This window comes from Coturnix japonica, unplaced genomic scaffold (genome assembly GCF_054131305.1).
Source record: "Coturnix japonica strain WE unplaced genomic scaffold, WE-NBRP24 Scf046, whole genome shotgun sequence".
In the NCBI taxonomy this organism is placed as follows: Eukaryota; Metazoa; Chordata; class Aves; order Galliformes; family Phasianidae; genus Coturnix; species Coturnix japonica.
This window is the reverse complement of record NW_028188949.1, coordinates 911,817-926,115: the sequence shown is the minus strand read 5'-3', so window position 1 is coordinate 926,115 and position 14,299 is coordinate 911,817. Positions and strand designations below refer to the sequence as shown.

Here is a 14,299-nt window from a genome sequence, read left to right as displayed (position 1 = left end):
TAACACTCATTCAGCCATCACAAAGAGGAACTTGATGCATTTAAAATGACAAGCTAACAGAGCCATCAGCAGCCAAAACTAAGAAGCTTAGTTTCTACAAAGTTTTGATCCAAAGCACAGCTCTGCACTCTGTGTGCATTTTCCAAGGATTTTCGCTTTGTGGGAGCACGCACAAGACCCATCTTCTTCAATGAGACACCTCTGCTCAAGAAACTAATGTGAACTCATTCTTTTTTATTATTCTACCTCTCCATCAGTTAATTGGGTCAGGAGGTAGTTAGGAGGGAGAGAGGAAGAAAAAGACATAGCAGCAAGTGCAGCACAAGCGCACGGTTTTCATTTAGTTTTCAGTGATCTTCTACAGGAAAAAGAAGAATTGTAATCACTGTCCTTACTTAGCAAACCACAGAAAACTGAGGAACCATGGTCTGAGCTAACATTATACATTCAGTTCACCAGGTTCACTTAGGAAGACCAGAAAAAGTCTCCTGTACGCTGAAAATAGTAAACAGCTGAGCCCACACGATTACTTTCCCTCTTTCTTGCCTTTCTATGCCTTTCATATCATTCATGGAATATCATTTCCATTCCTGCAAAACCAGCTGGGCTTTGTGCAGCATCAGCAGCAGCTCAAGCAGACAGAGGAAAATCAGCCTTGTTAACAGCACAGGACCAAGGCAAATCTTGGTTTTCATTTGCTCATAAAACACCTGAGATTCACTCTGCAAAGAGAGGCGGAAATCTCAGGGAGCAAACTGTGGGGTCCTATCACCAGGGGAAAATGTATCCTTTTACAATTCATGGGATCTGAACAGATGTCCAGAAAATTAACTTACTAATGTTGTTGGACCCATAGCTGGTTCTTTCACCTCCCTGCAGTCCTACTTTTGCCGTGCCTCTGTGTTTGCCTGGGTAAGGCACTTTGCTTTCCATCTGCAAAGCATCAGTCCCATGCAGTCCCTGCCAGGCTGAAGCCCTTGCTGTTGTTTCTCGCTACATGAAAAGAGTGGCTGGATCCAGAAGACAGAAAATGGAGCAAAAACACCTGCGTGTGCTGTGTGCCAAACCAAACTGCAACAGAACTTCATTAAAAGTTTTCAGCCTGAAAGGTAACTCCCATTTTACCACAGTGTCAAGAAACATTTTTTCAGTAGGACCACAGTCACAGTACCAGGCACATGGCTCAGTGAAACAACAAAATCCCATTGGATTTTGCTGCTTCCCTTGCTTTTTCATTTTTTTAACCACTTTTATGTTCAATGTGTCTACTCTAAAGGGCAGAGATTTGAAACAGTTGGTTCTATGTCCTACTTATTAGAGTCCTTTAAGTTACACAGTATGCACAGTGAGCTTAATTATGAGACAATGATAGGAAATTAAATTTTTCCAAAGAGCAGTAGATGTTAAAAATGAAAATGTGATGTTTAATTTGCAAATGGACTAAAAATGTGAATTATTAATGGAAGAAGTAACTCAACTTATAGTGGTCTCAAAGATAATGGCTCTATTATTTTTTAAAACCGATATACTATTAGTCCTGCATTGGCTAATAAATAAAAATAAGCAGCAAGACCAGCAAAACCACTAACAACCTCCCATTACAGGAAGGAATGCTGCAAAAATAAGATGCATAGGCAAGGATGATTAATACCAGCGTAAGGGAGCATGCACTTTGTGTAGACCTCCACGTTTAGAAGAAACTCTGAACAGTATGGACACCTGTGATATTCTCACCCCAGACAATTAATCAGACCAATGTACTTCAAGAGAAAAATTGACCAGATGTGAAGGGGTCTGGAGCACCAGCCAAAACTGAGAGATTCTACGTACCCAGCAACAGTGTTTGTGCTCACTGGGTCATTCTTGCCAAAAGTTGGAGTGCAAAAGAGCTTCTAATACTAGCAAATAAAAGTTGGTTCACCATAGAGTAAAAAAATATATATATAACAATGACTGGGGAATCTTTGTTGAAGCTGAACATCCTGGCCTCCTTCCCTGTGTTCCACAGGAAAAAGATTGTTTGTTATCAGAATGCCTTTATAAGAAGAGTCATAAATTCATTACAACCATGCAAGAAATATCTCTATCACATCACTGTCTGTAAGCTAATTGTACAAGACTCCATTCATGTTAAACACAAGGAAGACAAACCAAGAAAACACTGAAATAGCTTCAAAAAAGAAACAGAAACCCAGTCGCGCCGCTATGCGGTAGAAATTCCTTCAAATCTGATAAGGTACTAAAATCTCTGATAAAAACAGTAATGGCCAGAAGGGTGACAGAATTTCTGATGCACCTGTCACAGTGCACTGAGACATGAGCAAACTACAACCCTGCTCAGTTTAAGACTCTTGGGAAGCAGATCACAGGATAAAAATCCAAGTACATAACGTCTTTTTGTTACTGTTGTCAATCAGACTGCATCTTTTAAAAAGTACATGTAGCTGGTCACAGAACAATTATATCCAATTTTATTAAAATAAAGAGAAAATGCTCCTCAGAATAACACTATCTATAAGCTCTTCAAAAAGTAGTAACATAATTCAAGGAAATACGACTTTTACTATCTTCCCTTCAGAGAAAACCAATGTAGATGTTACTGCTTACTTTGTCCTCGATAAGGAAAACTATGAAAGCACAGAATCATTAAATGCCTTGTGTTAGAAGGGACATCAAGGATCACCAACTTCCAACGCCCCACTGCAGGCAGGGTTGCCAGCCACTAGATGCTGGTAAACGCTTCAGCATCACCGAATAGGTTTCACACATAAAATTCTTTCCAAAAATTTCCCAGAATTTCCAAGGGGAAAGCACTGGAAGTGTCTGCACCAATACTGGCAGAGTTTGATTTCAGTAAATTAAAATGTTTCTCCTCCCTCTGTGCTCACACTCTAATAAAACACATCTGGAAAATAGTGAAAATATTCAGAGAAGCAAAATTTTCTTTGATTATGATGATTCATTGAAAGCGAAATCAAATCTGTTATTAGCCATTAGAGTCTAAACGCTATGATGAATGTCTGGGATTTACATGGCACTTTGCATCTTCAGAGTACTGTAATTAATTACTCTTACACTGTGAGGCATTGTTTTCACACAAGGCTCTCTCCAAGACCAACTAGATGTTAATTATAAGGGCCCCTCTCCTCAGATGGCATAATACAGTAAGACTCTGTTCATGTACCTAACACTGATATCAAACAGTGCTCTACTGAACCCTGCAATGACATAGCAGCACTTCTGATGCTTTTTATTAAAATCTCCCTCTAAATATGTTTTAAAGGGTTTTCTTTCTTTTTTTAATAAGAGAAAGCTCCAGAGGGAGCCCATGCACAAAGAATATATACATAAAATGGCTTCCAGACTAATAGTAAAACTGTGTGCAGAAAGTTCTTCAAATCTATTGTTGAGGTTTCAAGGCAATCTATATAGGGAACTATAAATTCCAATATATGGAATAATGCTCCAAAGAACTTTTACAAAACAGGGCTTAACATTGTTTTATTTAGTGCATGTATGTCAATAAACAGAAAGAAAAAACACTACAGTGTTGTAATGGAAAGAATCTCTAATATCAAAGATATTAAATCTCAGATAGAGAAGAGCTCAGGATAGCCTGTGGTTAGTTACTCATGGGAGATGAGAGACATCTAAAAGAAATATTAAAATAACAGTAAGAGATTGGGGGCTGAAGAGGAATGGCTATATTGCAGCACCCCAGGACAAGTATCCAGAAAGCCATCCAGCCAGAAAGCCATCCAACAACAGCCTGCCACAGAATACATCAAGGTAATCAGGTGCACAATGGACTGCTTTTCCACCTCGCCTCTGTCAAGAACTGTTCCATGAAATATATCTTACATTCTGTTCTCACATATACACAATTCATCAGCTTTCTCTGGAACTCCTCTTTCTTCTCTAGCCCTTTCTGACACTGCAGATTAGGCCCTCTCCTAAGGCCTCTTCCTCTCTGTTTCAGTCCCCATGGAATTAAAGAACCAAACCCCTCTACTAGCATTTCACTTTAAGTCTACAGAGAATTTGAGCCAGTTTGGAGACTTAATAAAAAGGTTAACCCAAAGGAGAAAGTGCAAGAAGAGTAAAACAGTGAAGACGAAGATATTTCAGACAATGCCACAATGACATTCCTCTAAGGACTGGTGTTGAGAAGGAGCATCTCATTCCCTTCTCCTCCAGCACTTGCATAACATTTCTCATCTTAATCATTGTGAACCTTCACATCTTCATTTTACAGCCAGGAAAACCCAAAGCTAGAGGTTCAGTAAATGAGTTGTCCCAGATTAGAACACACGTCAGGGAACAAATCAGAAGAACTCCACAGTTACTCTCTCTACATCCCAGCCTGAGCATTGTTGATCTTAGTGAAATTTGGGCTCTTTCTCTTCAAAATATCCACTATTGCTTTGCTTTGGCTAGAAACTACAAATCCTCCAGCAACTAGTCTTAAGACAATTTACCATATGGGTTCCCTTCTGATATTAAGCGTTCTTCTAACCCCAAACTCTCCAGTGGACTTCAGTTTACAGTTACTGTGGAGTATCAGGCAGCAAGGGCAATAGCAACAGTTCCTCAATGGACATCGATTTTAGCATGCTCTTTGCTAAGAGCAGAGATGCACAAACATACAGATGAACTAAAATAATGCTATTGCTTTGTCTCGTTTGGAAGGGCTACAGGGAAAAAGAAAAAACTACCCGAGTGAAGAATGGAAATATTTGCTATGTTTGACAGGGGAAGCATGATTAAAAAGCACTGACGCTGAAATAATGACTAAACTCTATCAAGACTAACACACACACCAGCTCATACCACAAGTACGTACCACAATTTGTAATGTGGGTAAGAATATATAAAAGCCATCCTGTCTCAAGGCACACCTTATAACTTGTGGCTATTACCATTAAAAAGACATTTCCCAGAATATCTCACAAGACTCAAAGAGGTAGAGTTGCCTATCAATGCATCTCTGGAAATGGGCAGGAATTTAGCCCTGCCAGCAGACGCCCCTACATAACCATCACTTCTCTGCTTGCTTGCTCAGTACTCTCTTGAAATTCCCACCCTACACGAACTTCATTAAGAGTACTTCAACCAGGTGTAGCTTGGGTCAGAACATATTGGGATCCTCCCTTGTGCCTAATTCAGTGGCAGATGAGAGCACTGTCCCTGTAACTCAGGCCTGAAAGGGTCTTGTGGTCTTTCTGTCAGGTTTCAGAAACACACTGCAGAAAATGAACTTAACAGCCCCATTCAAACATGTGAGGTCCCAGGCAGATCAGCAGCAGTGAGGTGAGTCTGGCCCTCCTCGGATCGTTTCAGTGCCCCTCACCTCAAGGCAGCACCTACTGCATTATCCATGAGGTGCCAGCATGAACATCAGAAACAATGTAATACAACTTTCTGATCATAGAATCACAATGTTGGGAAGGACCTACAAGATCATCTAGTCCAACTGTCCTCCCATTACCATTGCTACCACAAGCTACTAAACCATATCTCATAGCTCCTCATCCAGACGCCTCTTGAACACTGCCAGGGACGGCGACTCCATCACCTCCCTGAGCAGCCATTCCAGTGCCTGACCACTCTTTCAGATAAAAAGTTCCGTCTTATGTCCAGTGTAAACCTCCTCTGGTACAACTTATGGCCATTTCCTTGGGTCCTGTTTGTTGCCTGGGAGAAGAGGCCAAGCCCCTCCTCATCACAACCTCCCTTCACAATGAAACCTTCAGGCTGGAATCAGATAACCCCCCTCTCAGAGACAGGCTCCCAGGTCTGCATATAAGAGAAGAGATGCTCTGCAATTTGATATTCCCCCAATCAATGACATTTACATGCCTTTATTCACAGACTCCTTCTGATTGTTTTTTTATAGCCCGCACCAGTACCCATAAAACCCCCAGCCGAACGCTGATCATCATTTATCTTCCCTTTCGCTCTGCCAAACACCAGAGGTAATTTCTTAGTCAAAAGATAACCTGCTTCTCTTTTTTTAATTTTTTCCCTTCATTTCTACATTGTTTCTGAACACCTGTGCTTTATGTTGTACTGCAAAACATCAGGCAATTAAAAACTTAGAGAACAAGTGAAAACAAAGCTTGTCTGTACACAGAGAATTATACATTAGACAGTAATGGCTACACTGCAGCCATGAGTTAAGACATTAATTTACACGTGTATTCAGCGCTAAAAATTGTTGGGATTTTTTATGTTTAGACTTTAAATTCCAAAGTAAAGAAATTCAAAAGTGAAGTACCCATGGCAACCTTAATTCTATTCATCTTACCCTCGGATGCAGCATTTGTTCAGCAATTACATACTCCTGAGTAAAGCTGTGCCTCCCAGATGATGGTAAAGCAAGGTTAAAGAATTCTCAAAATTAATAAAGTCCTCCCATACACTTGTAAGATTTACAGCTAGGGGCATTCTAAACATTAAAAAGGAAGAAGAACTTTCTTAGTCTTGTGTAGGAAAAACATGTTAATTGCCATCAAATAATTTTCATCTCCACTACACTTTTACTTTTCTTATTCCTTTTCACATTGCCCTCGGTCTCTCAGTGTGAGAAAGAAGCAGCATCTTAGTCATCACAGCACTGGACGCTGGGTTTCTGCGTCTTGGTATGTGCTCCAGTGAGAGCTGAAAAGCAGCATTTGCCATGATCGTTAGGGGATTTTTCCTAACTTCCCCCACTGAATGTTTTTATAATGATTTGTTTAAGTGAGTCAAGTATCATGAGGATGTTTAAGATACAGAGAACCACATCATAAATTCACAGGAATTTTACTATTTATTTCTAGCCTAGTTTTCTAATAGTAGTGTGCTGATATATTCATGCTGTCTGTCCAGCAAATGTGCAAACTGCAAGTCCTCCCCTATCATTTGAGTTCAGTAGCTAACTTCACCCGAATTTGAAAGGGGAGGGTATAGCCTCTAACATAACTGAGTTCTTACAAGTTTAGTGGATGCGTAGGCAGAGTAGAGAAGACAGAAATCAGCACAGCCAGCAACACTCCAGAAGAGAGACAAGCAGAGCAGAGCCGTCTCCCATTCTGCTTTACAGCAGCCAGGTGGCATTAACATACTGACAATGCAAGGCTGCAGGTCAGCCATGGGGTTACTGCAGTAGTGCGGGCAGGAGGGACAAATCACGGGTTTTCCTATTGGCAACATTCTCCAACGCTGCCAATAAGCAAGATTTTTCAGCCATACTGTTTCCTCAGAAAAGTCTAATGCCTCAGCGGATTGAGGTGTTCTCAGCTAAGGGGCACCGTGCTTGATGGAAAGATTTATGTAGCCACACAACAAAGGGCAGCAGAATGAGAATGTTAGGGCAGCTGGTACACTTCGAGAAGGGGCTACAGATTACAGAGTTACTGCAGCATTCATCCCAGCAGACACACAAGGCAGCAAGAGAAGACCACTACTCCAAATACACTGCTAAGGCTGAACAAAGAGTTGTATTACTCAAAAAAAAAGTGCATTACTAATATCACAATCATATTAGATAAAAAATAAAATAACAGGATTTTCACTTCTCCCTGCTGGGAAAAAAAGAAAAAAAAAGAAAAAAAAAGAAAAAAAAAAAAAAGAAAGAATAATATTCAGCATTAACTCTGACAATGACAAAATGCATTGGTAATAATTAACATAGTCCTCATTGTAACTTTAGTGACAGTGTGGGAAGTTGCAACTGAAAAATACTCCTCAGCCACCCAATATTCCACAGGACTCTGATCGCAGTTTGGGGCACATAGCAGCACTGCTCCAGAGTCTCAAGGAGCTCTTAGATGGCCCAGTTCCTTGAGAAAGAGCATCTGATACTGAGAAGTATTTTGTGGAGATCTTACACATGTAAAGAAATTTCAGTCGTGCTCAGAATCTAGATAGGTCACATCTACATCTGTCTTCTACAGTCAAAGCTACAAGCTCTTTCTGTGGGCGGAAAGAGCTATGAGCAGCCCTCACTATACACCAAAGAGTAAATGAGACCAAGGAGTACACAGAGAGAAACCCATCTCCCTTGCTTCAGCCCAGTGCCACTCAACAATTCTGAGCAAAGGTGTCTTCCAAGAGGACTGCAGGTAGGAAGCAAAGCAAATGAAGTTCTGTATACTCGGACACATTTCTCTCCTAATAACAAATATTTGAGGCCACAAATGCCCATCTCTTCCCCATCCCTTTATCCTCATGATGGGTTCCCACCTAGTGGGACCAGGCTGTGCTACTCTAAATTCTGCTTCAGCCCCCTCAGGCCCAAGAATTGTTCCTCTTGGATGAGAGGGACATTTCCCTCCTGAGCCTTCCCCAGCCTCCTCTCAGCAGCAGCTAAATCCTACTATTGGCCCAAGGTCAAGAAGGACCTGCTGGGGATCTGTTGTGCTAACAGGAGGCTGCTGGACCATTATCCTTGTGATGTGAGGGACTTCCTTGCCTTTAAAAGCCATGCAGAGCCCGGAGACTGCTCGCAGCCTCAAAAAGATGGGTAGTTGTGTGGGCTGTTTCACTGGAGTAACCAAGGAGAGGCACCGGAAACCTGATGCAGGAGAGTAAACCAAAAAGCATGGAGATCCTTCTGAAGGTAGACAGGTCAGCTAGGAAGGGCATACAGCAGAGGAGGGTGGAAGGCAGCAGCAGGGAGAAACTTAGAGGGCCAAAGCCAGGATAGGATGCAGAGCATTAAATGTTCAATGGAGTTTCAATTTGAAACCCCCACTTCCCATTGTGGTTTCTTCAGCCATGCCCAGAGGTTGTCCATCGGTTGCTTCTCAGGATAGTGTACATAAGCACTCTCCAGGCATACAAGAAAATGAGTTTCTCTCACAAAACACAGAGTCCATTACTCTCCAGCAAACGCATAAGACTCAGAAAACGCTACCTTAGCTCTGTTAGCAAGTTTATCAGTTTCAGCTCTCACAGAAGCCACACCATTCACATGAGCAGCAGTGCCATTCTCAGACATTTTGTTCTCATTTGAAAAGGGTGATGCTACAGGCAGCTCCAGCTGATGACAGTTGCCAAGCTCTGCGTGCATCACACCTGTGTTCTGAAAGAAGCAGCACTTTCCCCAAACAGCTGAAGAGAGGGAAGCTCACACATCTTCTCTGCTAGCCATCTAGCTGTTAGTGTAGCTGCAGCCCATTCCTCTAAAGTTCCAGTAAAGAAAGCATGTTGAGAGATGTCCTACAGATGAGGCAGCACCGAAGGGGGCTGCCTTGATTAAACCAGGTTGTTCTGCTGAGAGTCCTCAACGCACGCTCTTGGTTATGGCTGTTAGAGCTGCAGCAGGGTGACATGAATTGCCTTTTATCTAATTGGAAAACTCCCACAGAGTTTAGAAGTACTCATTTAGACAGGCAAATCAATAAAGGAAATGGTAAGTGTGAGAATATAGTGAGACTATAGAGTCTATGTGGGTCCTGTATGCTTCTGCTTTAAAAAGGTTAACTCTTGCCTTCAAGAGTTTACTGCAATGCCAGCACTTGGAAAACAGCAAAATGGGTAGGTTCTACCCAAAATTTCAGTGAGTAAGTTGGTGGCTGTATATGAGGGCAAGACAACAAGTTTTCTGTTAGAGACCAGAAATTCAAGAAGAGTCATAGAAATTCAGAAGACATTGCAGAGAAGGAGGGAGAGAGGGAAAACTAATCTTAAATCTTACAGCTCTGAGGCTGGCAATGAGATCAGAAGTTTTATTAAAAGGAAAAGGGAGCAAAACCTGATTTGCAAAATAGTAAGGGCTAGAGCTGCATTTCTACGGAGTTCTGCTGTCACAAGGAACATTGGGATAAGGGAAATGAGCAGAGAAATTACTCCTGCTTTCTCACCTAAGAGCTTTCCTTGTCCTTTCACATCCACCTTCATCAGGGGCTCTGCAAATCCCCACCATTTAGTTCATATTCACATTGTTTAAAAACAGAGCAAACTCACGCTGGTCATGCTGGAACCACTTAACCACTCTAGTGTTTTACTGGAGCCTATTCTCCCTCTGCATTGGAGACTTCTGAGCTATAGGGAAGCTGGAAGAAGATTCAAAACACTGAACAAAAACAGATGGTTGAGAATGGTGTGCTAGAATAACTCCCAAACACAAACACATAGGAGAAAAGTCATGTTAGGTTTAAAAAGAGAGAATACTAACCAGGTCCCAGAAAAGTCTGAAAAGCTGTATTATGTTTTTAAGTATAAGAAACAATAATTCACCAAACTTTCCAGACATAATTTGATGATGCTTCTGTCTCAGGTGCAGAGAGAAGAAGAATTTGTTTAAAGTGTGCCAAATAATTCACCATGATATTAAGTTATGCCATCTGGAAATGGGATATAGAACTCAGATTTCTCTCAAGATCAGATTTAGAGAAAGCATCTCATACTTTGATAGGCCATTTAAAAGCAAACATCTTACAGCCGACCCCAGATGCTTTCTCTATTTGTATCAAGTGCTTATTAAAGCTCCTCATCATAAGTAGGTTTTTGTTTTCCAGTCTTTTTATTTCCAAGGGCAAACACAGATGGTGCACAGCAGCATAATGCAGGAAGGACTCAGGCTGAGAATGAGCAGCAGTGTGGCAGAGGGCTGTCCCACGTGGGGTGAAGCTCAGGCCTTGCAAGCAGGAAGATTTCTGGTCATGCAGCATTTGCTAATAAGCAAATGTCCTGTAAGCACAGTCTCGTGGCTTCAAGGTACTGCAGTTTTTCCTCAGAGTCCAATAAAGACCCATCAGGGATAAGCAGCATCAAAGAAAATTCTAGTTAAATAATAGTGAAAAATGTGGATCAGAACTGAAACTGGGGCCCATAAAGGGTATGGAATACTCATCCTTGGAGATTTTTAAAACTTGATTAGACAAGAATTCCAGTAACCTGGTTTAGCTTTGAAGCGTACCCTCCTTTGAGCAAGGCATTGGACCAGAGGACCCAAAGGTCCCTTCCAACCTGAATTATTCAATACAGCTAAACGGCACTAGCTGTACTGATGCAGAGCATTGGGAAAAGACAGGCAGGTAAGATTTGCAAAATCTGTCAGCCTCAAGATATCAAACTTACACTTGCAGGGCAAAGCAACAATGGAAGTAAGTTTCATCATCCTTCCCCACCAACAGCAGTATCACAGGTATCCCACTGATCCTCCTCCCCAGCCTCTGACTCATCCATAGCATGCTCTTTATGGCAGGGCTGAAGTAAGAAAATCCATTTCCCTATACCCTTTCTCTGCTCTTTCCTCCAGTACCTCCCCAGCAAAATTTTCACATTCCCACTGCGTTCACCTGAGCTCCGAATGCCTAACAAGAAATGCAAAAGCATCTAGCAATCATAATAGGTGTTAAAATCCTGCACGTTGTTTTTACCTGGTGTAACAAGCAACCATGAGGCATTATGCAACTGACCCAATTTGAGGCATTTAACATACCAAGGCTTAGCAAAGAGTGCCTGCTACAATCTACAGATTCTGTTCCCAATGAAAATCAGTAACCCTGTTACTGGAGGCAGAGCCAGACCCGACACGTCAGTGCCGCCTATCCATATTTCTAAATAAGTTGTGCAGGAAACATATTAGTTTCTAATCTTGCTGCTTCAGTGCCTAAATGAGCCTCATCACCATAGCAACAGATGGCTTCACAATCTTTAATGCCTTTATTTTCACAAGTCCTCTGAGAAATAGAGGAGGACAGCTGTCCCCATTTCACAACTGTGTAACTGCCAGGCAAAGAGGCAAAGTAATTTGCCCCAAATCCTGCAGGAAATGTATGGAGAGCAGGATGTCAGGGCATCAGGTTTCCCAGCCTTCCTACACATGCTCCAACCTACCCCATCCTTACTGCTAAAAGTACTTCCTACATCTATGGATACAGGAGCATGGCCTTTAAAAAAATGGCTTTTCTATTTGAAAGCTTGGGTCTCCTAAAAGGCTGGCCTGTCTCTGCAGGGAGATGACCTACAGAGGAGGTCCAAAGGGCAGTGGAAAATGGACTTGGCCAATTCATTAAGCCGGAAAGCAGTGATGCCATGTGTAAATCTCACAAGTTTCATAGCGTTTTAAGAGGCTGCTAAGGGTTCTAATTCTGTAATTCCTTTCTGTTGTATTTGGCAAGCATCTGGCTTTTACTCTGTCCACAGTGTGCACTCCAGGGAACAAAACATTAAGGAAGCCAGCAAAACCAATACTTGTCCAGTTGTTCTGGATGTGTCAGATCACAGCAGATTTTCCCAGGCAGGCGCAAACTCTGCAGAAAGCCATATCTCCCCTTCCAATGTCATCTGAACTTGTATTTTGTTTTAATTCAGTCTATTCTCCTTCCCAGGCATAAAACTTAAATTTCCAAATTTGGGATATTCTGATCATGTCCTTCTATGTTGAGCTGTTTCAGCACAATTCATTGCCCAATCAAGATAGGTTTCTAAACCCATTTTATGTTGTTCTGTTTCCTCTCAAAGTTCAGACATTCTCTTGATTCTCTTATTTATAATGGCTTATAGGTAAAACAAATTTAACTCATGCAATTTGTACCTCTATTTTATGAGGGGAAAAAAAAAAAAAAAGAAGAAGAAGAAGAAGAAGAAGAAAAAGAAGAAGAAGAAGAAGAAGAAGAAGAAGAAGAAGAAGAAGAAGAAGAAGAAGAAGAAGAAGAAGAAGAAGAAGAAGAAGAAGAAAAGAAGTAAGACAAGGTTCATTTATCAATATAATCTTTTTCGTTTACAATTAGCATCGGAGTTGTATACAAAACATCTCAGCCCTAAAATGCCTCTACTTATCACAGCAGTCTACACTGTTTATATTTATGAGGCAATTTGCATAAATGCCTTCAGATTGATGCGGCATTTATATTTATTTCATTTTTCTACTTCTGGTATTTTGTGTTCCTCTTCCCTTTATATTGCCTTTTTGAGAAACCTGCTTCATTCATCTCTCAGGAAGAACTGCTTTAAGAGAGGCAGATGGGAGCACCTATAAAGTGAAATATCGAAACTGTCTCTACATGACATAAGCGTCCTCCTGGTACTGCTGAATATTACAGCTTTTAAAAGTCATGTTTTACTTTGGAAATAGAAGCAATTACTTTTAATTGTAGTTCTCAGCATGAAAAACTTGGAAAAGGGATGTTTTTCTCCTCTTCAAGTCAGATCCTTATATTAAAAACAGAAACACTTCAGCACACACTGAGAAACAGGCCATAGTTACCCTAGGAATATACAGCAGCAGCACCGTTAAGCATGACTGCATTAAAAAGATATGTTAAGTGTGAAGTTGCCTTAGGTTTATCTTGGCTGTCTTAACTCTGATGAGATTAGAGTTGCAGAAGCAAATGCAAACTGCCTGTCCCTGTTTTACTACAATAAACTTGGAGCTTCTTTAAACTACCAAAACATGTCAGTGCTTCACTGTATTGCCCTGTTCTGAATGTTATAACTTGGTTCTTCAGTTATGGAGAAGGAGTTGAAAACCACGACAGATGCTTTAAACTAAAGATGGATTGCAGAGCTACACCACTCAAGACAACTGATGCTAGGAACAGAGTTCAGCTCAGGCTACGCAATTGACCTCTTCAGTTCAAATATGCTGTGATGAAGTCTATCAAGCAGTCTGCTACCAAAGAAAAAAAGTCAAGGCAGCACAGAGGACAACACGAGGATGCTGTGGCAAAAATAGACATAGAAACCAAAGGATTCATGTCTATGGTGTGGAACAGTTAAACAAATGGACTTCTTGATGGATGTCCCAGCAATGGGGATTAGTGTTGCTTTTGTAACACTAAACTGAAGGTTTAGTTCAAAGGTTGAACGTCCACATGCTCATATACAGAAAGTGTAAAAATGACCTGTCTCCCTTCATAGGGGTGGAAATTAAACAGCATTAACTAGTAACTACTTACTGTGGCATCACACACCATCGAAGAGAGAAAATAGAAGTACTTTAAAACATATGAGGCGCATAACAATTTGATGAACAGGCAAATTCAGCAGTCTTTGCCTGAAGTTGAACAAAACAGGTTTCACGTGTCAGTTTGCATTTATGGTTACTAACAACAGCTATTGGCAAGGATTAGGTCACCAAAAGTAATTTAGATGATAGAGCACGGCTGGAGTGGCATACTCCCAATCCATTTTCATTCCGTGTATTAAAACAAACTTCCCTTAGATTTCTACTTGCATTTCTCTGAAACAGTCTCACTAGAAGATAGCACAATTGAATTAACAACTGCTTATATCAAATGCATTTTTCTTGCATGTTCTACCTGCCCAGAGGTATGTCTGAAAGTGGACCAGAGTTTAATGGAGA

At 41.1% G+C, this 14,299-nt stretch overlaps 1 protein-coding gene across 1 annotated transcript in view; it reads right to left on the bottom strand.

Annotated features, from left to right (window-relative positions):
* Positions 1-14,299, bottom strand: part of LOC146752328 (nuclear pore complex protein Nup153-like) — a 128,269-nt gene that overhangs the window by 27,210 nt on the left and 86,760 nt on the right. The gene's annotated exons all lie outside the window — the stretch shown is intronic.